General features: G+C 40.2%; 1 protein-coding gene across 4 annotated transcripts in view; it reads left to right on the top strand.

The window, feature by feature from the left end:
* Nucleotides 1-27,543, top strand: part of rab27b (RAB27B, member RAS oncogene family) — a 160,239-nt gene that overhangs the window by 11,670 nt on the left and 121,026 nt on the right. For 2 of the 4 annotated variants that reach the window (XR_009676353.1, XM_061062033.1), the window contains exon 1: nucleotides 13,531-13,950. The exons of 1 other annotated variant lie outside the window; for it this stretch is intronic. The gene's annotated coding sequence lies outside the window, so the exon portion shown is untranslated. Of the gene's footprint in view, nucleotides 1-7,306; nucleotides 7,415-13,530; nucleotides 13,951-27,543 lie in introns of those variants that run through there. One more of the 4 variants, XM_061062035.1, reaches the window with a different exon arrangement.

Here is a 27,543-nt window from a genome sequence, read left to right as displayed (position 1 = left end):
GGGACTCTGCAGATCGAATGGAGTTTGGAAGTTGTGTGAATGCTGTGTTCTTTATCTGTGTAAAGCACTTGAAGTTGCTTTCTGGATGAATGGTGCTCTACAAACCATCTTGCCTGTCCTTGCCTTGAAATTTTGAAAGGAGTAATTAAATAGAACTGTTATTTTGTAAAGCATTCTCTTGTTAGCAGATTTTAGCTAAAGAAGTAAATGAAGTTGATAAGATCGTGTAGACATGGTCAGTATTTCACATTTTACACACAGTATCCTGTACAATCGATGTCATCCTCTCAATGCAGATGAGGTTATATGTTTCTGACACAGGTTTCTCCATCACGACACACGATGCAGACACTAGAGGCTGTGAGAGTTGATGTTTCAGAAAACAATAAGGTACGGCTGGAGTGTGTTTAAGTGGAGATGGAATCGTGCTTAAGACAAAAAAAAAAACAACCTGTTGTGAGTGTACATCTAATGCACAGCCTGAGACAGAGGGAGGTTTAATGCTTGTGAAAATAGGGAGTGACAAAGACGAGAGAAAGGAAAAAAAAAAAAAAAACAGCAGAGAGAGGGAGGAAAGGCTAGTTGCCTGGTGACGGAGCCAGAAGGAGAGAAGGGAGCTAGAAGGTGAAGAAGGGAGAGAAAACGAGGAGGAGGACGAGGAGGAGGAGGAGGAGAGGTGCAGAGTTGTTTTTCAAGTGCAAAGAGTTAGTGGTCACGATGCTACATCTGATGCTGCCATCCCTCCTACTGCGCTCACTCAGAGGACGGAGGAGAGGTGTTGGCTCCTAATTTGATCATCTTGTGTCTTATACCGAATGATTAATGGTTTTAATTGCTCGTAATGAAGGCGTGTTTTTGAACTGGCAGTCCAAACCAGATTTTTGTCTTTTCAGAGAAAGCTGCGCCAAGATTTGGTAGAAAACTTTATTCAACTAAAAGCAGCGCAGAAAAAAAAGGACTTAGCACCTAATTGAAAGGCGTTTCTCTTTCTGACACTTCACTGTGCTGTTTCAATAGCTAGGAGTACATCACATATTTAAAGAAGCAACAATAACAACATTGTTTAACTTCCTATAGCTAAAGATTCTCTCCAATAAAAATGGCGGACTGCCACAACTCCACACAGTGCCAAGCAATGAAATGCACTTCCTGTCCCCTGTGTGGACGTGGTCTCCATTTACCGAATAACTTAAAGGAGATCTATAATACTCTCTTTTACCTTTAAAGATGTCAGTCTGGGACATCTATTGAGTAGCAGTGCGATGTGTGTAGCTGAAAAAAACTCCTTAATTATCTGATACAGGCGTCAGTAAAATCCCTCACTTCAGCCTCTGCTTGAAACGGTTAATTTCAGCTACTGTCTCTTTAAGATTTGAGCACAATTTAATTTATATTGTGTGCAGGTCAATGGTGTTATGTGTTTTCTGATTGTTGCTAATGTTCTGAGTGTTCTAGCACTGCCAGCTTTCAGTCCTCCCTGCAGGTTAACATCCACATGCTTTGTTAAATGTGGTTACGCATTGCTCTAGTCGATAGTCAGACTTTGACACTTCCCAAGGTTTTATTTCCTTTGCAACCTTTTTTTGTTGTTGTCTGTTTTCCTGAATCAGTAACCTGAAATGAACAAGCAGCACCTCAGTGACCATCAAACCATCACGTTTGTGGGCAGGGCAGTTTGTAGATATCTCCACAGCAACAGAACAGATTTTCTTCATCATTCAAGCTGCATTTGAAGCACCCTTCTCCCTTTGCTCCTCTGCATTATTAACTGTGAAAATATCGATGTCTCACAATGTCAGTTAACATGCTAACATCACTCATTAAAGTCAATGAGATGCACTGAATGGTTTGAAGTAGGATTTCATTATTTATGACTGTGGTGGTTTAGATCTGAATCCACGGGGGGTCATTACAGTTCTCATCGATACATCCGCACTAAAGTTACTATTTACTACTATTCAGAGCACGGAGGGCTTTGATTTAAATACATTTAGGAGTGTTCCCCCTCATCATTTTTCAAGATGTGCAGAAGTGCATGATTTTATCAACATGGCTGCAAATTATGTAAAGTCAATCAAATTAAAAGATAGCTGCAGCTGAACTATGTGCCATACAGTGCACCAAAGAAAAATAGTTTTAGATGGATCGATAGATACTTTATTGATCCAGAGGGAAATTCAAAGCATCCAGTAGCAGGTTACAAAGACGTACATGACATGAAACATTTGTTACAAATTAAACCCCCTCCCATACATATATATTAACCTGAAAAAAGATTTAAAGAATACCTCTAGATGAATCAAACTTAAACTGTGCAATTAAAAATAGACTTATACAAGAAATGTACATGACCCGTGCAGGGATAAAAATATGTGAGATTTAAAGCAAGAATCTATAAACAGTTGACAAAAAAACCTTTAATTAGACCTGAATATAAAAAAATAAAAAAGTGTTGACCTTCTGAAGTTGTGTTGTTTATATGTAAAGCAATGTTTTAAACGCAGATAGTGCAGAGTTATCAAAAACAGACATTAAATAACAGGCAGATAAATAACAGGCACAGATTTCACACAATACAAGAAAAGTTCAGTTATTGGTGCCTGTCATTACATTAATTGGAGCATCCGACTGACCCAGAAATCATTCCTCCACCATTAAGGATCTTCCAATTCCTTTCAATCAGTCTAGAAAGAGTCTTAGAAGTGGATTTGAGGTGGGCCTTAAGCCTCCTGTCAGTGGGAGTAACCTGAGGGTCGCCGGTTCAAGTCCCGGTGCGGACCATAATATGGAAGTTGGTCTGTTCGCTCTGGTGCGCTCCCTGCTGAGCAGTGTGTCAAAATCAAACAGCTACAACACGTCCACCTGTCACTCCACTGAGCAGTGCTCCTAGTTATGTGAATGTATGCTTAACTCTTTGGTTAAAAAAATCAAAACCAATGAGTTGCTCAATATCAATGAAGAAATTAGGCATTGACACAAAATGTGTTTTTAAACCAGGCAATAAACAACAGGCATGTTGTGTTCTGCTGAAATGCATTTTAGTATGGGACTGAATGAGGTTTTCTTGGCTTTGGAGCCAGCTTCAAGTGGACACTTGAGGTTTTGCAGTCTGCTTTTACACTTTGGCTTCATTTTTTATCACCAGTAACACATTAGCACACTCGGACCGCTTCTTCATTTGTCGCTCTTCTTTTCCTTTTTCTTGCCATTTTCCTCTAGCTACATCTAAAGCATGCATTCTTTTCTTTTCTTCTGTTCCACTCTTCCTTGTTTTTAATACTCCTGCTTATGTCTTTCTTTCCCCCTCCTTCTCCCCCTCCTCAAATCCCATCTTTCCATCCTGCTTCATCATCTGCTCTTTCCTCTCCTCCTCTATCTCTCCTAGTTCCGGCTGTTGTTATCTCCTCCTCCTCCTCCTCATTGTGGGACTTGTGACTCTTTCTCCCTGAGCTTCAGCTGATGTGAATTATTACTATGAGGCAAACAGAGGCATCTCTTCCTGTCTCACATTCAAGAACATCAGCAGGTTGTGTGCGACATGAGCACATGATGTGAGATGACTCGCTAAACTGTTCTTTATCTGTTCTTCATTCTGCCTCTGTTAAATGCTAACACCACGCTGCTGCTCCACACACACACACACACACACACACACACACACACACACACACACACACACACACACACACACAGGCAATCTGCTGGAGGCTGGAGACTCATGCATTTTTAAACTGAAGTGTTGTCGTCAGCCTCTCCTTCCTTTCTTTATCCTCTGTCTCTTCTCCTTCATTTCCTTCTTAATTTAACCTTCTTTCTTAGTTAAAGCTGACATGTTTTCTTTTGTTTTTTTTCTTCCTTCAATTAATTCGATTGAATTCCGAGACCGTCTCCATGAAGAGGAACGGCCTTGACAACCAACACGTCTGTCTTTACACATATTTTCATATCTCTAGACGTGGAACACATTTTTCAAAACTCAAGCAGTGTAAGGTTTAATGACCACATGAACACTTTCTGAACTCTTTACTGTTTGTCTTTATGGAGGAACTAGACTTTTTTTGTACACGGTGTAAACCTTTATGCAGTAGGTCGAGACTGATGTGGGATTTTTTGCCTTGATACTGATATCGATATTTTTATTTAAAAAAATAACACAACAGAGTGTCAAGATAAACCTTCTCAGCTTAATCCTTCAAGAAACTGAACTTCAAAGTCTCAATTTAAACGTGCCATTTTGATATGCTGAGAAAGACACGCCTACTCGCACCTTCGTTCTGTTACCATCAGCTGCAGCATCAGTCAGTCTCTGCCACACTCACAAACTGATTAGCAAGTTTAGCTCGGTCGGTTAGCCATGAGCGACAACTCGAGAAGCAGCAATGACATTTTTGTGACAGAAAAGTGGTTTGAAGTTTACGACTTCTCTCCTTCCAGAGTCTCCTGTAGCGACAACCACAGCGTGAAGAGCTGTAAACGTTTTTTACCGTTAGCACAGACGGCGAGGATTTAAATGTCACGGCTTGATCATTTTTAAAGAAATAGCTCTGTTTTTTTCACTTTACAATCGCCACATTTCACAGTGAGCCACTTTTTTAAAATGTTCTATTTACAACAGGTGATCTTGTGCTCACTGCACAGAATTTTTGATAACTGATCCGTTTTGATTTTATGATGGATAAAGGTTATTCACAATAAGGCGTGTAGCTGACCTGATTGCGTGATGTAACGGTGTGTCAAGAGACTTAAGACCTGCCTCAGCTGCAGCTCTCAGGCTGCAAAACTATCTCATGACAAGAGAAGAAAGTAGCAGGCTGTATTTAAGTGACTAGTCGTCTGTTTGGCGGCCTGTATTGATAGTTTGGGAAAAAGTCTGATGAGGTTCTGTAATTATTAAGTATTTGAGTATTTTAAAATCCTAAATCCTGTGAATGCATGCCGTCATCCTATCACAAATCTATCAATAAATCATTAATCTGCTGTTTCTGGAGCTGTGGTGTTCATCCAAAACAGGATGTGGTCGTTACATCAGCAAGTGCAATTTGCTGCTATAACGTCTCTGTGGCCTGTGACGAGCACGACATTATGACATGACGATCAGCTGTTCCGCTACAATTCTCCTTTGTGCTGACAGGAAACAACGACGTCTGTCACATTTTGTCTCTGTGTTTCTAAACAGATAGCACCTGTTCTCCTTCAGTTTGTGAGGAACTGTTGTTAAGGCGCAGCATGATGATGTCATGCAGGATGTGTTTCATTTAAGAAGTGACATAACTAGGCTTTTTTTTTTTTTTTTTTAACAATTGCTTCATTCTTTTCTCAGCATGCCCAGTCGAAAATCTATGAGACCAATGCTCTGCCAATGTTCAGGGGAAAAACTGTCTGTAACACATATGGAGACGAGTATTGTAGTTTCAGAGCTGCCATGATGATAGCTGTTTTTCTATTTGAAATGTCTGTGCCAGTTCTGACAATACAAAAGTACCGCAGCAGTGTTCTCTGATATTAAAGTCATGGTTGGTAATTTTCTCCAGATCCACTTTTTAAGTTTTGGGTTGAAATTGTCTTTAGGTCCTGACAGAAATTAATAACTCATGTTCTCTGAAAAAGGAACTAAGAAAATCCGTCATCTGTATCAGTTTGTAAGCCTGTAAAAATTTTGACCAATGTCTGCCACGAGGTACCAATCTGATGAACCAATCAGACGCCTCCCTGACGGAGCACTGAGGGAATGCTACTTTCAAAATCATGCTAGTTTTCAAAAGTTACCAACCCTGCCTTTTAGTGTATTAAGAAAATAATATCATGTCTGCACATATTGCAAGAAATATTCCCCAATAGTTATATAATGCTCATATCTGCTGATATCTGAAAATCTAAATTTTTGAGCCTTTAATTTTGTTGATGTCTTGAAACAGGTGTGCTGTATTTACTCTTCTGAAGCTGACAGAACAAACCCCTCCTCTGCGTGTTCCAAAAAATGAAAGAAACAGAACTTTTCATTGCTGTGCCTGGTACAAAGACGTTTAAGAGAACAGTATTTACTGTAGATTGCAATTCCCTTAAGCCCACTCTCCAAGAAACACGATTAGAGTGTTTTTTTAAATTGCAGTATAAAGTGTCTTGATAGGTTTCTGTTTGAGATTAGTGGTTGTGAAAATGGCTGTGTGTCGTGTTTGTTGTTTACAGCCTTGACTGAATAAAGCACCTAATCTATGCAACGCTACCACGTCGTCTCACGACCGTTTATCACCATTTAGTAAGTTAGTTCATCAAGAGAGACAGGTGCATGAAGAGAATATTGTTTATACTGTACATTTTATCATATAATGATACGATGGTATGGTTTGACAGTAGATCTCTGGACTGACGGGTGACTGCACAGAGCGGCAGCACGATAAATCCCCCCGTGGAGTCCGGACACTCGATGTGGGTGTTGGTGGTGGCTGATGAGTTGCTGAGACCAGATGGACGATGAATTGATGGATGATGATTCTGTGATGACTGGGCGGAGATGGGGAGAGGGAGGGGTGTGTGTAGCAGCGGCAGCATGAAGGAACTAAAAAGCATATTTAAAATCGGAGCAGAAAGATGATAACGATGAGGGTCAGACACCACGCTATTGGACAGATGAGAGCAGCTGATGAAACAGCTGATTTACCAAAAACAGCCCAAGATGATGACATCATGACATGTGAGTTGAAAGGGATGAATGAGAAATAAAAAACAACAACAACCGTTAATGTGATATATAGTCTTCCTGACTCACAGTAAGTTACTGTAGGGTTTCATTTTTAACATTAAGAAGCTGCAAAACTTGACTAAATCAGCCTCTGGAATCAAAAAGTTCAGATGTAGTATATATTAAAAAGGGAAAGATAAGTGCTTTGTAATGCAGTTAAAGATTTGCTTTAGCATTATTACCATCTGACTCAAATGTCTAACCTGACTTGTATGTACTGCTCATTAGTGATGTCATGTTTCATTTAAAGAGACATTTCCACAGTGATGGAGGTTTTTTGAGCTCTGCTGTTAGTCTGTACATTACACATACTATTGATGAAAAAGAAAAACATCTTATATTTGTCAGGCGTAGCTTCGTCTTCCTGCTGGGATTTGAACTGCTGACCTTTCACTTACGAGCTGTCATGTTTCCTCTTACAGGGAGAAAGAGTCTCTTGTCGTGTTCTGCTGAGTGTCTCTCCCTGGGTAAACAGTTTAAAATGGGAGAGAAAAAAAAATTCCTCCAGTGTTTTGAACAGGGCTGTAATAAAAAGTGCATGACTGACCGATTGTTTTCCACCTTCAGCTCTGCTAAGGCTCTTCAGACACTAGTGCGGAAGATTTAGATCGAATTGAGCCGACACCTGGAGAGATTTGAAGTTTGTAAAGACTTCTTTTTTTATTCTTCTGAGTGGTAAGTCTCTACTTAACACACAAACAAAAGAAACAAACTGTAAAGCTTACTGTAAATGAAGGAATCTTCAGTCTCATCTATATTTTATCTGAACACCAGGAAATTCAAATAATTAATAAGGACCTCAAGTAAGCTTTATATTTTATTATTAATATTATTAAGTGAACTCAAACCTGGAAGAGAAAACTGATATATTTTTATTAGTTATATTATTTAAATGTAAGAAATATTTATATTTTAAGGACTGAAAGTGTGTGTATGATGCAGGATTCTGACACATAGCAATCTACTGTATCCTTCATAATTTATACATCCATCCATCCGTCCATTATATATACTGGTTTTCCCGTTTGGATTCGGGGGGATGGAGCCGATCCCAGCTCTGTATCCTTATTGGCTGTGATAAGTTGTTTTTTTTAATTTGCTTTATTTAGAGATAGGACAGGGGATAGAGAAAAAAATTGGGGAGAGAGAGAGTGGGGAATGACATTCGGGAAAGGAACCACAGGTCAGATTCGAACCCGGGCTGCCCGCTTGAAGGACTATAGCCTCTGTACATGAAGTGCGTGCAATAACACCTAGGCTACCGGCACCCCATTGGCTACATGTGATCATTTAGAGGGAGTGTTGTTATAGAAAGAGGGGTTGAGTTGTAAACATGACCCTGTTCCAGCGGTCACGTGACCTGGTGCTGGCATCAACTTTTTGACATTTCTTTAGATTTGTTGTCTTTGTGTTTTTTTCCATTAGCCATTGGGGTTCAGTTATCAGGTTTAGTGTGAAAATCGTCACATTCTGATTTTAATATCGTTTTCCACAGCGACCGAACTCTGCTGGAAACTGGGTTGAAAACTGAGAATTGAAATCGATGCTGTAGTGAGACGAGGTGATTTAGATCGCGAGGATCACTCTGGCACATGATTATCGTTTTCTGCCTTATAACCGTCGATGTGAGTCGACATTTTCTTATAAATTAACCAGCCTTTAAGCACTGCCATAGTCCAAACCATCATTTCTTTTATGGTCATTTAAAGTCTCTTCTTCAATGTTGGCACTTTCTCTCTAACTGCCTTTCGGTTCTTTGAATCGTTTGCTGCGCTCTTTCCTTCTTGTTGTTTTTTTTTGCCAAAGATAAGGGATTGACAGTATACATTTTGTGCACTGATACCTGAGCAGAGTCCTCGAAACTCTCTGATCAGAGCTGCGTCCTTACTGAGAGATCCGCTTGACAGAAATCACAGAGAAAAGAACACTGTAATTGACCAATCAGAATCCAGTATTCAACAACACACAGATAACTGACAGAGGAAATGTCGTTACTGCAGGTTGAAATGTTTTAAAGTGGACTCCAGAGATAAGTGTGCATACAGTGGACAGGCTGTGTTTTTATTATTGGCAGTTAGGAAATATGGTCACACACACACACACACACACACAGAAAGACACCCGGCATTCCCCCCATTGACATTCAGTTGTCAGAATTTATAGCAGTAATAACGTTAGTATGACCAGTGGACCCTGAGAAACTGATGCTAGCTGTGTGTCTCTGTAATGAGCTTTAGGCCTCACTGTGAGCTCCTCTCCATCCCCGCGTCAGTTGTTCATCTGTGTTTTGTTCCGGTGAGACCCAACCAATATATTAACTCAATCAATTTTAAGGGCTTCCTTCTGGTTCACTGGGAATCGTGGGGGATTGCTGTCCCTGACTGGAAGCGTGTCAAAGTCTCAGCAGATTGGTTTGGACCCCGCTGGCCTTTTCACATTCAGCTACAGTGGGTGGAGGCGATTTCAAATGTCTCTGAGAATCTCTGCTGCGGTTCGTGGGCACAGTTTGGTTGCCACTGCTGATGCTGATCCAGGGCAAGAAAACACCCGAACACATGCATGTATAAAGTCTCTGAGGGATGCTCTAAAAAATGTGGAAAATTCCATCTCAGTAATGTAAGTCGCTTTGTTTGGATGGATCCACCGCTTGCTCCAGTTGTCTTTCATATCTGTGCCTGTGCTCAGTGCACGACCCTATTAAACTAATCATGTGTATCAGGATGAAGAATTCATGACATGGAGTGATGTCATTGTCCTGCTGATGCTGCGATGTTAGCTCCAACAGCGCTCATCCAGTGAACTATACACACTGTTGCATATAGAAGATAAACATTGTGAAGTTAGGATAAGATTGGTTCAGATACCAAATTTTCCCTAAGGGGAAATTTTGCCTTGTGAAATGGTGTTAAAGAAACATACAGCTTTATGCAGCTTATAAACTATAAAAAGACAAACATAATACACACAGCAGGCAGCCATGAAGGCAAATCAAGTAAAATACAAGAAAGTAGAAAATAATCTTAATATGCACAAACAACAGAACAGACTAAAGGTGAAGAGTCAACATAAAAACACGGTGCATTGACATGGATCAACAGGGTTGCTGCTTGTTGAGCGGTATGACTGAGATAGTTTATCACAATGTTTTAGTGTGATGAACTTGCACGCACTGTACAGGGGTTGATTTTCTTTTACAACTCATCTGTATTGATCATATGGATTGGAGGCTAAGAGTTTTGCATAAATCGAGGCGTGGCTGAGTTGACTGACAGGTTGGTTTGTTGTAGCTGATTACCAGGAGGCTTAAGGCCTGCCTCAACTCCACATCTTTACCTGTTTGAGCTGTCTTAAACGTACGTTCTGGTCAACTTACAGTTTGGCGACCACCATTGTTGGGCTTTTAAACTACGCTTCAGAAACCAACTGGTGACATCACTGAGCCTACGTCCATGTTTTATACAGTCTTTGTCTTTAGCCCAATATCGGAGACTGTGCAATCCTAGTCTGTGTCATACTTTTAAACTGTTTAATTTAGATAAATAATAGTTAATGCTTTAATTGTTTGCTTGATTGCTTATTTTCTTTGAAGCACCTTTGCCCCTTTGAAAGTGCTTAAAAGTGACAGTTGTAAAATGCAGATTCATCTTAAGAGAGAAGATAACTTTCTCTGCCTACATTTCTTTAAACTCTTGGGTGTTTCTTAAAGCAAAGAAAGGAACAGAGATACATGTGTCATTCTTTTATGGGACTGACTGAATGTTGTCTCCTGCTGTCAGTTTTTCTTGCAGAGCCCGTGATGGATCTTGTTTTGTCATGGTAACTGTCGCTGTTGTGGTTAGGTGGCCTTTAACGTGGCCTAAAGGTCACCGACACGAGCTGCATGATGCTTCACCGACCGGACACATGTAGACTCTAAACCAGCTGAGAGAGGCCAGGAGATGCTCTCTCTTTATTATTTATTGACGCTTTTTCGACCCATCTCTGCAGTCACACAATTTCTATTTTCTTACACCCTCCAATACGTGGGAGGGTGTCTAGAAGGAAACATTCAAATATACTTTATGCCATTTCTAAAACAATAAATGATTCATACTCAAGTTTTTCTTACGCTTCAGGAGCTCATAGAGAAGCTGTGTCCCAGTCTGAGGACACACGAGCCCTCTCTTTGAGTAGCAAAAAAAAAGTGACATATTTAGATAAAATGTGTAATTTCAGAGGCTGCATTACAATACAAATGTACTCTCTCCATCTGTTGAACATGCGAGCTGTGAAGGGAGCAATTCTTCTTTATGTATGAAAGATCAGTCTGTAACCATGGTAACATGTACTGTATGTATATCAGGATGAATGGATGTACCCTGATACATAAGAGCGACTTCTAGCCAAGACTTCATATTCCGTGCGCTGCTTTGTTTTACATTTTAAATTGAGCAGCAACCGATCAAATGTGAGGCGGAGTTTTTTCCCACAGGCATGTCTGCTAAGTAAACGCTGCCATTTCTTGGTTCATAACATCCTAAAGGGGAAGCGCCCTTTCATCTGTTTCTGGTGAGTTTCAGTATATCTGTAAATAGTAAGTTGCACAGCGGCTTCAATCAGGCTTTCCTCAGCGGTATAATCCTGATAAAGAAACATATTTTCCTGTGACTTACTTACAGTTATTGGGACTTACGTTTGCAGAAATAACACCACCATGATACATATGGTTAAAAAAGTAAAAAATGAAAGCTCTGTTAGTCTGTTCCCAAGAGGGGAAGGAAACACCATTTATAATGTTTGTTTGTTGAATAGAAGTCAGGATTCATTCCAGGATGTGTGGAAATCAAAACGCTGATTTGTCATCATCAGCATCAAGCAGATCTGTCACTCACGTTGAAATATTTTTTCTGGAAGGGACTCTTAGCTGCACTTGCATGCAGATATCTTTTTATAGAGATAAATAGAGAATAAGAACCACAGATTAGCTACTTATCCAGAAATAGTGTGAACTATGCCTGCAGCTCTTTTAGACACGCCCTAGAGAGAGTAAAACAAGGGTTCATTTTTGCATGAATGTACTCTATGATGTGATTCCCTTTTTGGATCACAGGGGTGTTTGTTGTATAAAGAAGGAGACCTCTCCAGATAATCAGGTCCTATTTCAAAAACCTTGTTAACTAGGGCAGCCCCTTAATAAATCAGATCGTAGCTGGGAAAAACTGCTGAGGGAGCAGAACTATTCTCATTGGCTGAGGTAAATACCAAATCATTCATCTTATCACTGGATGCATAAAGCCACCAGTTCATGCAGTGCCTGCACAAAAAACAGTGTTCACCACAGAAACAAGAGATAAGATTTAACATCTGCAACTAACTGATTTCATGAGACATGATGACTTAAATAGTGGCTTAACTAAACAGCTTAGTATTAGTCTAATTTGTAACATTACACTATAGCTACTTATATACTGAAACTGTAGCATTTCAATATCTAGCTGAGACGATCGACTGATTAAAAGTAAACCTTATTAGAAATAGCACAATGCTAACAGTTTTACATCACATGGTAGAGTCAGTTTTGTTTCAACTTTGCATGACGGAAATGTAACATTCAATATTTTCCTTTCTTACTTCCTGTTATACCACTACTACCTACACACACACACACACACACACACAGACACACACACACATGAACACAGCCTGACCTGAGGCTGACCTGCTCTGCATTTTCTAACTGATAAGGGTGTGTGGGTGAGGATGTGAGTGTGTATGAGTGAGTGTGTGTGTGTGTGTGTGTGTGTGTGCGTGTGCGCGTGTGCATGTGTGTGTGTGTGTGTGTGTGTACACAGTAGCTCGGCTCCACCCTCTTTTTACTAAGATCAACAGAGGATCAAGGAAAAGGGGAAAGCGCGACAGAATCATCATAACTGCATCTGAAGGCTCTGTACGGAGTTAACTAAGAAACAGGCAGCTAACTGATTAGTGATCAGTTGGCCAGTTCAGTCAGTTAAACCATTGTAGCAGTTGCTCTTTGAGTTAAGTAACTTCAGTGAAATTCTTGGGTTGGTTTGTACTTCAGTTACCTGGTAAGTCGGTCGGTCAGTAGTTTAGTAGTTTAATAGTTTAGTTGGGTAGTTAATTGGTTTTATTCAGTAGTTGGTCAGTGAGTTCTGTCACTTCATCAGTTAACTGGAAAGTTGATCACACAACGTCTGAGGAAAAATTGATGAAAGAGTCGATTTAACAAGAGGGTCAAACTATTTGTTCAATTAGCCAGTTTGGTACATTTTTTTCTGTCAGTTTGTCAGCCTTAACTTTTAATTAATGGTTGGCTGGTCAGTCACTCTTTGATTAATTTAGACAAGGTCGGTTAACTTGTTCAGTTCATGAATGAACTGGTTTGTTGGTCAGGTAGTTCAGTTCAGTGCTTTTGGTTGGTTCTTCGAACATAAAGTCACTAACTGGCTGAAACCGGTCAGGAAATCGATAAAGGACTTCTGGACACAACTTTCTTTACATGTCCTGCATTGCTTACAGCCTGACTATCAGCTTGGAAGGCAAGTAGTGGACAACAGAGGATAATGGTAATCTGTAAATAGTAATTACATTTGAAAAAGTGTTTCCGTTTTTGGGATAACCTTTCATCCAACCATTTAACAACTATGGCCTGTAACTTGGCAAAATACTGGTCACTAGTCAGCTTATCATTTAGTTAGCTAGGTAGGCGTTTGGGTAGTTGGTTATTAAAATGGTTAAGAAGTCTTGTAGTTATACAGATTTTGGTTTTGTGGTTATTTAAACAATTATCTAGTTTAGCTAATCAGAAAACTTCTAAATTGGTCAGTTTATAAGATTTGTATTGGGTTTTTCAGTTAAGTCATGGTGGTTTTTTTTCACTCTTTCTTTAATTTCCCAGGCAGAAATATATGTTGGTTAACCACCAGTCTACAAGGCAGTCATCAATCCTTCCCTCCAGCCAGGCAGCGAGTCAGCTGGTCGGGGAGGGGAGTGTCTCTCTGCTCTTTTGCCTCTAGCTCAACGAGAGTCAGTCCCCCAGTCGTCCAGAGTCTTACACAGTCACACAGTCACTCCTATAGTCAGTCAGTCAGTCAGTCAGTCCATCCGTCTGTGGGTGTAGATGCAGGGCTGCTGGTCAGCTGCTCTGGAAGGCCGGTATCTCCCTGAGGATCTCACACTGCAGAATCAGCTGAGGAGCCGCTGACTGAGAGGTAAGGCGCTCAGATGCTCAGCAGGATGTTTGTTTGGCTAAGTTAATTTCAGATGCTGTTTGCTGACTTTTCGTGGGCATGTGACAGGCTGCAGGCAGGGAGGCTCTGTGCACAGATACAGAGACCAAAACTCGGCATGAAAAGTTTTTAAGAGGGAAAAATCTAAGAGCCTCTTTTGGTGCAATTGTTTCTGTGGATGTGCTCACATCCTTTTACACGAGCAGATAACTATTGCTGTGTTTTTGCATTCAGCTGCATCATCCAGGCTGGCTTGTTATCTGGACTCTGAGCGTTGTAAATCTACTCTCATGCTCGGTCTCATGAAACTGGAGAAGTTCAGAAGCAAAGCAGGACACTCGGGGCTGTTTAATTCTCAAGTCAATCTCATTTTTATTATGTGTGACATGATTCAATTTGTGTTCCGATCAGACAACGTGACACCACTTTGACTAAAGCCTGTCTTTCTATCTTTTTTTCAAGAGGGAATGGGGAAACTTTGATTAGCCTCACTTTAGGTGTGAAGCAGCTTTTCATATGAGTCAAATTAGTGAAATGAATGAGTAAGAGCAAGAAATAGAAAGAGGTTGGGTAAGGATTTGACAAAAGAAAGCTGCAGCCTTTGGCAGACAAATGAGGCCAACTTTACATTCTCCATTGTCCTGTTCCAAAGCACTTGTAAAAGCATCGTAGAAATAAGCTCTCAAGTTGTGCTTTTATTAATTTTTCAAAGTCAGCCCGCCTTAAAAAGCTTTCAACATTATCTCTACAAGGGAGGAAGGAATATGAAGAAAAAGTCAGAGTAGAAAGTGAAAACGTCACCCAAGACTAATTTACTCTTCTTCTGAGACTTTCAGGGAAGTTTTGAAGGCGACAACAGGATTTAAATTCCTTCTTTATGTCGTATCTCTAAGGCCCCGGTCCCACCACAGTTTCAAATGGCTTGCAGGTACAAAGTCATTAGAAAGGAGTCAGTCAGTGGTGCAAGTACGACTTGGGAGGGGAAAAAATGTGGGAACTTGCTGCGATTCCGTTAGTGAGCGAGCTTGTGACTCTGTTATGACAGCCGTTGAGCTGGATAGCTCAGAGGGTTATTGTCCTTGACTACAATCAGCGTTTCCAGCGTGCAAACGTGTGAGCGGTTTCCTGACATGCTGCAGTTTTTATCCAAAAATCTCTGTGACCTTCAACTCATAAGACTAGGAAGCTTTGACGTCATTATACTGATGTGACCATAACAAAACAACAACATATATGGTCAGTCTATACCAAAAACATGGCAGTCAACTCTCTTTTGTTTTCCATTAACGACATCTTTGTAGCTTATTTCTCTGCAAACCCATTCCCACTCCCAACTCATCAAACATGGCTGCTTGCTCAGTTATCCAATGTATTAAAAAGATATCTCTTTTATTCCACTGCATGCGTGTGCACCACAGTATGCTCCATCCGATGGCGCGACCAAAGCCCTCTGGAAGTGCACGAGATCAGACGATAATAACATACCAACAACAGGTTACTTAGCCTTTCCCAGGTTATGATCTTGAGTCTGTCCATGGGGGTTAAATTTAAAATTGACCAGATGCTCTTTATGTTCCAATGTGTGACCTTCTGTCTGAGTGGATCTGCTCTTAAGCTTGATGCGTGCTGGACTCAGGCTCCTTTGAGAAGACTCCAGGCATGTTTTAAGGGGAGCCGAGCGAAGAGACGCTTCTTGTAAACATGTGAGACCTGTCATGGTATGTTCAGAGGAAACATCAGGATTGACTTGAGTGGATGGGCGCGGTGCAGACGTGTGCAGTGGTATCAAGCAGTCACACATTCAAACACAAACCATGACCTTTAACCTAACCAGGGAAGGTATTTTTGGTGTCTTTACTTAACCAAAATGTTGTGGCAAGGCAACTTACAAGACTGACAAGAGACACATGGGATTTATTGGAACACCGGCCATAGCCTTCAGGACACTCCTAATTTCTTTCCTTCATTCTGTCCTTTCCACATCGTTCATATCCCATCAGACGAAACACAATATTTGCTGTTAAACATGCATAATGATTTTAGAAATGCCAACTGAAGTTGTGATTGATGTGGAAAACAATTAAATTGAACAGCATTAGGTGAGGTGAAAATGAAAGACCACACTGGCCTGGTCTCCTTGGAAACAGAGATTTTGATTTAAGGACCTTCTGGTGAAATAATCCCTGAAGTGGTTAATTAAAACCAAGGTGCACTATTTCCTATCACAAACACTTTTTGAATCTGACATGTGAACTTGACTGTGAGTCTAGCAGTGTGTAATAGGAGCCTTGTGTGCTGTGCAGAAGGAAAAACAAAACCCACCATCTTTGTTTACACAGCGTTTTCCTAAAAAAACTGGTTTGACTGCTGATGGGAAATTCATCATCATCATCATCAGTCATTTAAATCTGCAGAATTACCTGGACATGACTGCCTGTGTTTATGTGAAATCTCCATGTGGGGATTTGACATTTCCTCTTTTGGGATTTATAACCGAGGAGACTCTGAGGTCAATATTTGACTCCGTCATGCATGCATGAAGAGGAATAATACAGAAAAACAAACAGACGTTGGTGTTTTCTTATACTGTATGTAGAACCCCTGTGGAAAAGAAGAACATAACCATGTTAGTCTTTTCTTCCTCTCAGGCAAACTTTGAGGCACTTAAGGGAAGAAAACATAACGCTGATGTTGATTTGATGTTAAGGCGTTAAAACATGCCATGATGTATATTTATCTTCACTGAGCTGAGGCTGTGTGATGACCCACTTAAAACAGTAACTTTACATAAAATCCCTCCAGCTTCAGTTGATCTTACAACTCTTATAAATCCAGGCTGCATTATCATTAGCATTATACTGTGTGTCAAAGTGTTGAAGTGAAAAGGAATCTGATATAAAACAGTCATAATCAAAATATCAGAAAAAAAGAAAAGAAAAAAAAACGACTCCATGGACATACAAACCTGTTTCAACAAACATCAATGTAAGAGTGAATGGATGGATGGATGTTTACTGTAATGAGCTCAAACAGGGAAATTCTTGTGATGGAGTAGCAGCAAATTTAGGAGCAATAACTTCTACTTTAAACATTAGAAATAAGGTGAAAAAATTACATTTTATAATGATCAAGATTAGAGATACTCAAAAAAGAATGTCAAAATACTTGTTGCATTATCTATAATCTATAAATTACGCTAGTGTAACATTTTAAAGAATACACAAACAGGAAATACAATTCATTAAGGCAGTAGTTCTTACTGGTCGGGCCTCAGGACTGATAACCAACTCCTTCATGAAGAACCGCGACCCAAATTTAGATATTTTTCAATCAATCGGATTTTCGGATCGGATATCTTGTTAAAAAAAACACTTAATAGACTTTTTGACAATTTTTCTTCCAGGCCCACTGAAAACACCTTCGGCCCACTTTTGGGTCCCGACCCACCAGTTGAGAACCACTGCATTAAGGTTTATAAGAGGCGAAATGTGCAGCAAACAAACAGCAAGAGCAAAACAGAGTTTGACTGATTCAGAGATGAAATGCTGATACTCATTACTCAAACAGAAACACAACCAGAGTGACAGGAAGTTTCATCTTATCAGTGAATCTATGAAACCTTTAAATGTAGCAGCTGCTCCAAAGTTAATGGACCTACATTCAAATTGAATCTGTTTGTCTTAAAGCTCCTGTGAGGAGTTTCTGACTGGTTATGAAACAGACTGAAATGACTACTGATGCTTCTTTATGAACTACAAAAGAAACGAGGACACAAGAGATTAGACTCCTGGTTTCTAAATGGTTATTTTTGGAACCTTTAACCACTGCTAGGGGGTAGGTGTCACAAAAACAAGAAGATATACAGCATGCTCAAGAAGGATCATTTTCTACAGCAAATATTCCACATTTGACTTTAACACTGAAGCAAGATGAGCTTTGTGTGGCAGAAAACACTTCCTAGGCATGCTCAGGACAGGACAAGGTACCACTTTGTCCACAGGGGGCGCTACAATCAACACAAGTTGAAGCTTCCTCGCAGGAGCTTTAAAGCAGTAAATCATGAAACATGAATCTTTACATTGTCTCAGCACTCAGACTGTGGTCATGTCTATTTGTGGTCCAGTTTGCCTGACACTGGGTTTACAGTTTTCACTAATGTTGTGAGGGTGAGTTCTGTAGAAACCTCTTCCTGTGGGCACTAAGTGTAGGAGAGTAAGAGGAGGCTGCAGAGCAAGACAGAAACCACCAGAAGCTCCATTTATATATATTATGGATGCAAACTAAACCTGTGATAATGTAATTTTTATTCTAGCAACCCGATCATGAAATCGAATCATATCTGAGCTCTAAATGTTGAATTTAGAACTAACAGAAACATTATTACTTAAAGGAAGAATGTGCGACTTTTTGATCCAGTAAATGTCACCAATGAAAACAAAACAAACTGCTGTTTGGTGACACCTCCGCTATTCTGAAGCCTCCGCTCTCCTACAGCGACACACCTCCAACCCCTCTCCACTCGCATTCACACGAAGGCGTTATCAAATGGAATGCACCATAATTAAGCTTGATTAAGAGCAAGTGGTGGACAAAATCGTCCTTTGCTCGAGCTGCAATTGCCTTGTGGTCTGCATTGTTGTGTTAGTGGGCTAATGTTAGCGCTCTTTAGTTAGCTCGTAGCTTCATAATGCACATAAATTGACACGGAATGACAAAATCTAAAGACACCTACATGATATCCAAATAAGCAGTGAGTATGTTCTTCTTTTTCTCTAGTCCTTGACTAAAAGAGCTTTTGAGGCTTGATTTAACCAAAAGTGATTTCACATGATTTTATCTTCCATTAAATGAAACTATGTAATAATGAAACACATTACACTTCTTAGAATGATATCCCCATCTCTGAGTAGCAGACCGCAGTGCTGCTTTTCAGGCTCACGTGAAAACTCAAATAACTTTGAACATGTGTCCTGAAAAGGTCGAACAAGGAGACCCATAATTAGATTGAGAAGCAGCAAAACACAATGGTAGTAAATATTAGATTTGGAACAGTGAATGCTTGTCATGCAGACGTTGCTTCTTCTCATCAGTTTCTGATTGAAACACAACAACAATACCTTCTGATACTTAATAATAAAGGGAAACTGACTTCAGCCCAAATACAGAACAATACAAGCTTCTGATTAGAATAATAGGATACCTGATTGATCAAATCTTTTCAGTGGGTGTACTGGAGCCCGGTGACTTTCCTTTGGGACCCAGAAGACAGGGTAGAGCTGGGTGGATTCTCCAGCTGATCATGATGTGTGTTTTACTGCCCTGAGGCAAACAGCAGGACCACAGATTCAATCAGCTGACTGATCAGCTCAATAAGCATTGAAACTGAAGAGAAAGTAAAGACGAGAAGAGAAGAATACAAAAGAAATTGAATATAAAGGAACTATGAAAGAGGGAGGATTGGCAGGTTAGAAACCAGCTGGGTAGAGTAGGAAAATCAAATAAATATTGATTCTGAAGAAAGGTAAGTAATCATGTTAATAATGACTCCTTTCATTTAAGTGTATTTGTCCCACCCCTGAAGTTTACACATTACTTTGTGTTTCACTTAAAAAGAAAGAAGTCGATATCATTGTGTACATTTGATCTCTGATTACTGTTTTTAGTCATCATCAATGTGTGTATCAGTTTCCTGGTGACAGTCAATGTAGCTTTAAGAAGCCAGGACTAGAGGAACAGGTGGGAACAGGGGACTCCTTCATGGTGCTGCAGGAGCAATGTTGACTGCCTTGTTATCTTATGTCTCTATGTAAAGACTGTTTGCCTTCTCCTGTTTTTGACGAGTCTGGCCTGTCTACACATCTATTAACAGATACTGAACAAACACGCAGACTGTGCAGAATAGTTTTGGTGTCCAGTTACAGTCCGAGTGGTATAGCACCATCAGCACGACAGAAGACTTCCCCTGTTAGATGGAAACAGTCCCCATGCACAGTGCAGAAATGCAGTTCTGGAACCAATTGGTGACAACTCACCTTTTCTGAACACTGTAGGGAAAAACATCAGCACATGCAATACAATTTTAGACTTTAATTAATAAAGATAAACAGCAGCTGAGTGAAACAAATGAGGCTTTCATCAGTGTTTCTAAGACTAAAGTGGATGTGACCCATTTATAAACAATCATTGCCATGTGCCAAACCAAGCGTCAACCTCCATTGATGAAAAATTAAGCCAATGCAGAAGTTCAACAAACTGAATTTCCTCAAATATCCAGTTGTGGTTGGCTCCGAAGTCACACACACCTCATATAAAGATGATTGTATTTCTAGTTCAACAAGTGAATGTAAATATTTTTGGAGAAAGGAAAACCTTGCAGAGTCTTTTGGCTTTTCCCCCCCAGAGTTTATGGTATATTAGAATCTGCCGAGGAGGTAGAAAAGCTCTTTTCCTACACCTCCAATCACAGCCCCCCCACACTTGCTGCACACAGTTGTTGTGCCGAGGTTTGTTTTGTCGTCGGCCGTTAAACGTAACCATGTTAGATCAAAATAATCGAGGCTATCGAAGTCATGAGACCTGTGGGTTTTGAGCACAATGCTCACTTGTGTCTTTACACATTAGTTTGAATTCCACAGTAACAGTGTGCTGTTTTGATCAGGTAACATGTGGCTTGATTTAACACAATTTCGGTGCTGTTCTTGAAATGGTTGTGACAGGAAGACTTTGCATTTGGAATGTGAGGGTCACCAATGTCCTAAGAGAGACGCTCTCTCAAGTGTGACTTGTAACTTCATGCTCAGTCTCCGTTATCGACATTAAACTTTCATGTCTACGTCTTTCCATTGTGAGTGGGCGTTATTATATTCTAAAGACCATCACTTCTTTTACAATGCAGTAAGCAAATGGAAATACATTCATGAACAGGATGCGCTGTGAGCTGCATCACTGCTGTGATAAAACAACCAGCTCCTGAGATCAGCCGAACATATGGGTGGAGATGGTAATGTCACAAGTTTTAACAGTAGTAGTGTAAACACAATCTGTTCACTCACTGGTCCGTATGTGTAGATGTGTAGAGTATGATATTTCCTCACAGCACTTCTTTAAGTTTTTTTTTCAAAGCAGACATTTTATTTCTGAGTCTCAAAATGACTCACTGACTCGACCACCTCTCAAAACTAGAAGGTATTACAGTACAGCTGTTTGAAGCTGTGATATTTATGACCCTGTGAGGTTTGGCCTTTAATCTTAATGTTGCAGAGGTGTAATGGGGGCGTCTTGAGCCCTGTTTCCAAGTGGTCCAGTTCAGTTCGGTTTGGTACGTTACCCATTTACTGACGTTTCCACCGTCAAAAGTTGGGAATGGTACCAAAATAAGTGATCCGTACCGTCCTAGTTTTTTGGTCCCCTTCTGTTGGGGTGCCAAGGGTTCCAATCCTACCCCAAAGGGTCCCCTTTCTTTACTGTGTCCTGTTCTTCTTCTTCGTTGAACTTAACAGCGGGCTACACTGTGTTGGGCTGCTATGGTGTCACACTATTATAAAGCTGATGTGGCTATCTCCATCTGGCTTACACTCCACTTACCTAATAAGGGTATGGTTGACTGTGGAAACCCAAGCAGGATCAGGGTTTACCGTACTGAATTGAACCACATTGTACTGAACCAAACTGGACCGCTTGGTAATATATAAGTAATATTAATGTACAAAGACGTGATGGTGGCTGAGCTTAGTTACGGCACTTTTGCAAAAGAAGCAGTCTCAAAAGGACTAGTGAGGCATGCTGCTGGTAGGGGACACTGATTTTGCTTTTTTAACTGTTCGTAGCTGGCATGCCCTGAATCTTCAGAAGATAAGTGTCAATGCTGGAGTGTAGAGTACATTTTTCTGGAGGACTTTTCAGAAGACGCATGGTCCAATGCCTGTCTGGATTTTAAGAACATATATAACCCTCTACTTTCCCATAGTCTGTGCCCCCTGTTATGTCAGTGGTTGTCTTTCCACAGCAGCGCCACTCCGCTCTGCCCTGTTCCAAATATGCACGGAGTCTCTTTTCGAAGTCAGACAAAGAAACGCACTGCTATGAACCTCGGTAGTGACTCCTGCTCATGTACCCCCTCAATCGTCCTCCTCTGCCCCCCCCCCCCCCCCCCCCAGTATCTCCCACTTCCATGTTGACCTTTTAGTCCAGCTGTGTGCGCTCTTTGTACAGATGTTCCCCCCCTCCTGCTGTGGGATTAAGAAGGAATAGAGGAACCCATGTCGGGACTCAGGGGTCAACTCCCTAAAGGGTAGCTAAGTGGGATGGATAAATAGAAATTCTCAGATACACCTGAGTGTGTCATATCCTGTCTGTTTGATTAGATTCTGAATCGTATCCTTTTGCACCTGCAGAGGACCGCTTATTCAAGTAGCGATAACAATAGCCATGAGTAATTCGAGTAATTGCAGTTTTTGTGGAGAGAAGCGGTCCACAGCTGCCTCCATCCCCGGTCTCTGTTTAGCTCCACTTCATTGATCTTCCTGCCGTGTCGTCTCAGATGTATGCCTCTTTGGTTTGTTAAGTGGATGTGAAATGCTGAAAGGTTTCAGACAATCGGAGCGGCTAACCCTGGAGAACGTCTGGACAAATTGGATCATCTGGGGTCAATCTCCATTTATGTTAGCGGTTATTGATCGTTGCCTCATGAGAATAGATCGGTTCAGGGAAATTAAGGCAGAGATTCAGGAGAACAGACGGAAAACTAATCAAATGTCTGATTTGTTTACAAAGATTCAGAGGCCACAGCAGTCAAACGTAGTCGTCTCTGATGAATGTCTGCTGACATTTCATATAAACTAGAGTACTTGTGTCCATTGAAATACAATTTGTTAGATTATGTGTGAATGACACACCACTTTTGGTTACTAACCTATAAGGAGTAGGGACAAATCAGTACAGCATGGTATAAGTTTTAATGGGCTTATTATATCAATACCCCAGAAATCAGTCTTAAAAGGAGGAATGAGCGACTTTTTGATCCAGTAGATGTCGCCCTTGAGCACCTGCATGAAGCCAAAACAAACTGCTGTTTGGCGACACCTCCACTATTCTGAAGCCTCCACTCTCCTCCAGCGACACACCTCCAACCCCCCTCCACTCTCCATTATGAATTAGAACGCATCATAACTAAGCACCATTAAGCGCACTTGTTAGCGCTCTTTGGTTAGCTAGTAGCTTCATGTTGCACAAAAATTGACACAGAATGGCCGTAAAGACACTTATGTGACATCCAACTAAGCACTGAGTATGTTCTTCTTCTTTTCTCTAGTCCTTGACTGAAACAGCTTTATACACAAGGCCGTCCAGTCTATGTAAACATGATGTAAACACGGCTCTGACAACAGAACAGCTGGAGGGACTCAGGCTTCTCACTTATTGTAGACAGACATGACTCAGAGAGATATTTACATATAGGATATACTTGATGTCTGCTGATTTATGTATGTGTAAAATGTTGCACATTCTTCCTTTAAAAACATACATTTGAAAGTAATATTGCAAATAAAAGCTAAACTTTTAGGAACTTGAAATGTGATTTAAATCATTTATTTGGGTCTAATAGTTCAGTGTTGGTTGGATTGGTAGAAAGGTGGTGACGACATAAATTGAGATTACATTATTTTATTTTATTTCAACTGAAAATGTATCTTGGATGGTTGTTTATGGATGAGTGGATGTTTACGTATTTTCCTTTGCAATTGAAAATAACCATTTTTAATAGAAATACTTCTCCCAATACGTTGCATACTGTATGCAAGTGATAGTATCATATTTTATTTTGTCTGATTTTAGGAACCCAAACATCCTGTGCCTCTATGCTTGAGATTTGAACGTTAAAAGAAATTCCTCCCCTCTCTTCAGGGAACTGCTTAAAAACAGCAGCGAGCATCTCCAGTGAGAAGAGAGAGATTAATCCTGTTGGTGTTAATCAATAATTAACACAGCAAAGGCCAAGCAGCATCACCCTGCTGCTTTCAGTGGGAGAGCAATCTTCAAAATACATCCATGCATAGCTCTTCTTTGGATTTCTGTCCATACAAACATGTGTTGTTAGATGCAGAAACTCACCTGAAAGACATTTTACTGATCATGCTGAAACCTTTGGGTGCTTATTCATGGACTATGTTGTTTACAGCTTCACTTTAGCTTCATGTTGTGCAGCTTTAAACTTCACAAGAAATTTGCTCTGAGTCATTCGGTCTCATGAGGTAATTTGAAAAAGGAAATGTATCTTTGATTTGGATGAATAAATTAAGCTTCTATTAATAATTGATTGATTTAATCAGAAGATCAGTTTGCACTATGGGAAATGATCTAAGGTAGATGCATGTCTTTTTGTGAAAGTTGTCTGTAGTCTGTGATCAGGATCAACACAACACAATGGTTGTCCTCTCATAGAGACCTAATTTTGGATTTTTCGCTGCGGACTTTCTGCACGAATCCACACAATCGTCCCTTCTCCTTCATCATTCTCTGTGTTTCAGGTACGATGCTCTTTGCGTTATAAATCTGTGAGTGTTTAAAGCAGCACAGCGCTGAGAGGTTGGAGTTACTCTCAGAGTCTGTCAGGTAGATTTATGCTCCTCCATTGAGCTGTCGGGTCCTCTGCTGCTGTAACTGATTTATTCTGCAGTTCAGAGATGTTTTTAACTTGTTGATAGTAAAACACAATATGAAGGTGTGTTACATTTCCTCGTCTTGTTGTGAATCCAATTTGTTGTTAAGTGCTGTGATGAAGGTGTTTTACAAGATTAGATGGGATTGACCCTCATGGAGTATACATTACTCAAGGTTTTTATTTGTTTACAGCCGTCTGTCTTGGATGGAAGGCTTTCTTGCAAAACCATCGTATAGAAAATGAAGCACCGGGCAGAATAAAGTTGAAAAACAGAAGACACGTCTTTGTTCATGGGTGCAACATTAGCATGCTGATGTTAGCATTTAGCTGTCAAGCATCACTGAGCCCAAGTTTACATTCCTAGAGCTATTACCATGGCAACAGATGGTCTAGATCGCTTGTGGTTTCTTAAGAAATAACACTGAGTTTGTGGGCAAGTCATGCATGTATCAGACACAAGAGTGCATCAGTATTTCCCAGAAAAGGAAGTCAGAATTTAAAAATGCAGATTAGGAGGAACATGTTGCATCATATCTGACGCTTCACATTTGAATGTTGGGTTTCGATTCTTTTGTGGGGAAAGTAATTTCTCTTGAAATATGCAAAACCACCTGTGCAATTCATCAATTACAAGTTCATTCCTGCATTGTATTCAAGTTTTGGTTCAGAAATATACAGTTTGGATGTCTCATATATTTATACCACAGTTCAGTAATGATGATGAAGAAGAGTGTGTCTTTACATGTCTCGTCTGTGGATTCATTTTGACATATTTCACAACAAAAAGTAGCACAAGCCTTTGATGGAAAGTGCAACTCTGTTAATTTATGAAGCTGCAGACTGCATCAGAGCGAGACTGACAGCAGTGACGTCTGTTTTTATCTTTCTGATGTGATTGATAACAGAAGGAAGAGCAAACACCACTTCCTGATTGGCACGTTGATAGTGACACTGATGATGTATCCTCAAACAAACCCCCGTCTCTTTATTCAGCTGGACTGGACGGCTGTCGACTCGACTCTACTCTTTTTCCTCCTTTCCCTTTGTTCCTCCTCTCTCCCACTGTGGGTGATGGCTCGTACATTTTTAATGTCTCTTGGTGTTTTATCGTTTTGTTCTCACTTGTTGTTGAGATAGAAGGTATAGCAGACGAGGAAAAATGTTTGCACTCGTACCCTGAATGCAGCAAACTTCACAATAATTTTGTGTATTCGATTTTTTTCTCTTAATCAGGTGTTCATTTTTGATTTGCCTCTTTATAAGCTCCACCTCGCTAATGATCAGGCACTTTAGCTGAAAAGCTTCTTCATAAATTCTGCTTATATACTGTGTATAACTTAGGATATGATAACTATAAGACACATGCATCAGACTAAGAAAATACAGTTCAACAACCGATGGTCTAAATGCTAAATGCCGCTTTTCTAGTCTTCTGACTAGTGCTTTTACACCGCAGGTCACACCTACACATTGACACACTGATGACAGAGGTTTCTATGTAAAGTGACCATCAGAAGTCAGTAATTCCATTCATACACAATTATACGCCGCCAATGAAGCAGCGGGAGCAACTTAGGGTTAAGTGACTTCCCCAACATGCGCCTGCAGGAGCTGGTCGAAGGTTGAACCCCCGACCTTCTGTTTGAGGGACGACTGACTGTACCACTAAGCCACAGCTGGTACAGAGGCCATAGCCTGTGTCACAGGTTCAAGTCCGACCTGCAGCTCCTTTCCTGCATGTCATTACCTGCTCGCTCTCCCCTTTTCCTATTTTAACCACTGTCTTATATCAAATAAAGGCAAAAGCAAAAAAGAAATCTTAAAAAAAGAAAACAACAACTTTATTATAATAAAAATCAAGAAATAGGACTGTATAACTCGATAACACAGCAACAAAAATAGAAGTCCCAGGCACCCAATACTACAATAATTTTTGTTTTTGATAACCAAAACTTTCAGATAACGTCTCTCACAAAGTCTAAACTGCAAAAATATTTTGTCAACTTTTTTGTGCCTTTGACAATAATCTTTCTCTTTCGTTACTGCAGCTTCTGGTTGAATGTGACTAAAGATATGAATCTGGTACTTTTTCGATACCATGGATCATTATTTGATATAAGTATTTTTTCAAAATTTGGGGACAAGTCCGTTTGAAGATTTATACATTTTGTAAAAAAAAAAAAAACCTCAAAGTGAACGTTTCTCTTCTGTTTTGTTCTGTTTTTGGTCATCATGGTGCTGTGAGTCGTGCTTTTTCCTCCACCGTCAGCTGACACAGCTGCTGCTATTAAAGTTTTTACCCTCGGGGAATCCTGCCAACTGACCAATCACACTGTAAACATTCCTGCTTTTACTTTAAGTGTAGTGTACTCACAAGTCAAGTTGTGAGAATAGATTTCTAAGCCTTACTTAAAGAAAAGAGTTTTTGTTGGACTGAATATTACTTTGAATCAGTTGTTTAGGGGCAATAAAATTAATCTTTTGTTTTTTAAATGTGCTCTGGCCTTTGGTGTTATGTGTCCCTAGAGAGTTACCGTAGCTGCCTCAAAGCAGTTGTTGTTGCCACAATACAGCTTGTGTAACGAGCTCGTTGCACAAGCTGTGCTCATGTTTAATAAAGCTGAAGTTGGGCTGGAGAAGTTATTACTTAGTATATTCACTTAGGCAAACCCTGAAACCTCAGTGACACATGTATCGCTAACTAAGGTGAGCTAATGTAGCTTAAAACAAGTAATGAGTAATGAAACGTTACACGGGTTAGTCAAGTCAAGAATTAACCTAGTACTCGTACCCGTCCCTTATGCATACCAACACCAATACCAATACCAATACCTCTATCAATATCCAGCCACAATGCTGTCTGAAATGTGATATTGCATATTAGCATGTTTGTGAGCTAATGCTATGACATCATA

Source organism: Labrus mixtus, chromosome 17 (assembly GCF_963584025.1).
Source record: "Labrus mixtus chromosome 17, fLabMix1.1, whole genome shotgun sequence".
Taxonomy (NCBI): domain Eukaryota; kingdom Metazoa; phylum Chordata; class Actinopteri; order Labriformes; family Labridae; genus Labrus; species Labrus mixtus.
Note: the sequence above shows the minus strand (reverse complement) of the source record. Positions and strands in the feature narration are given on the sequence as shown.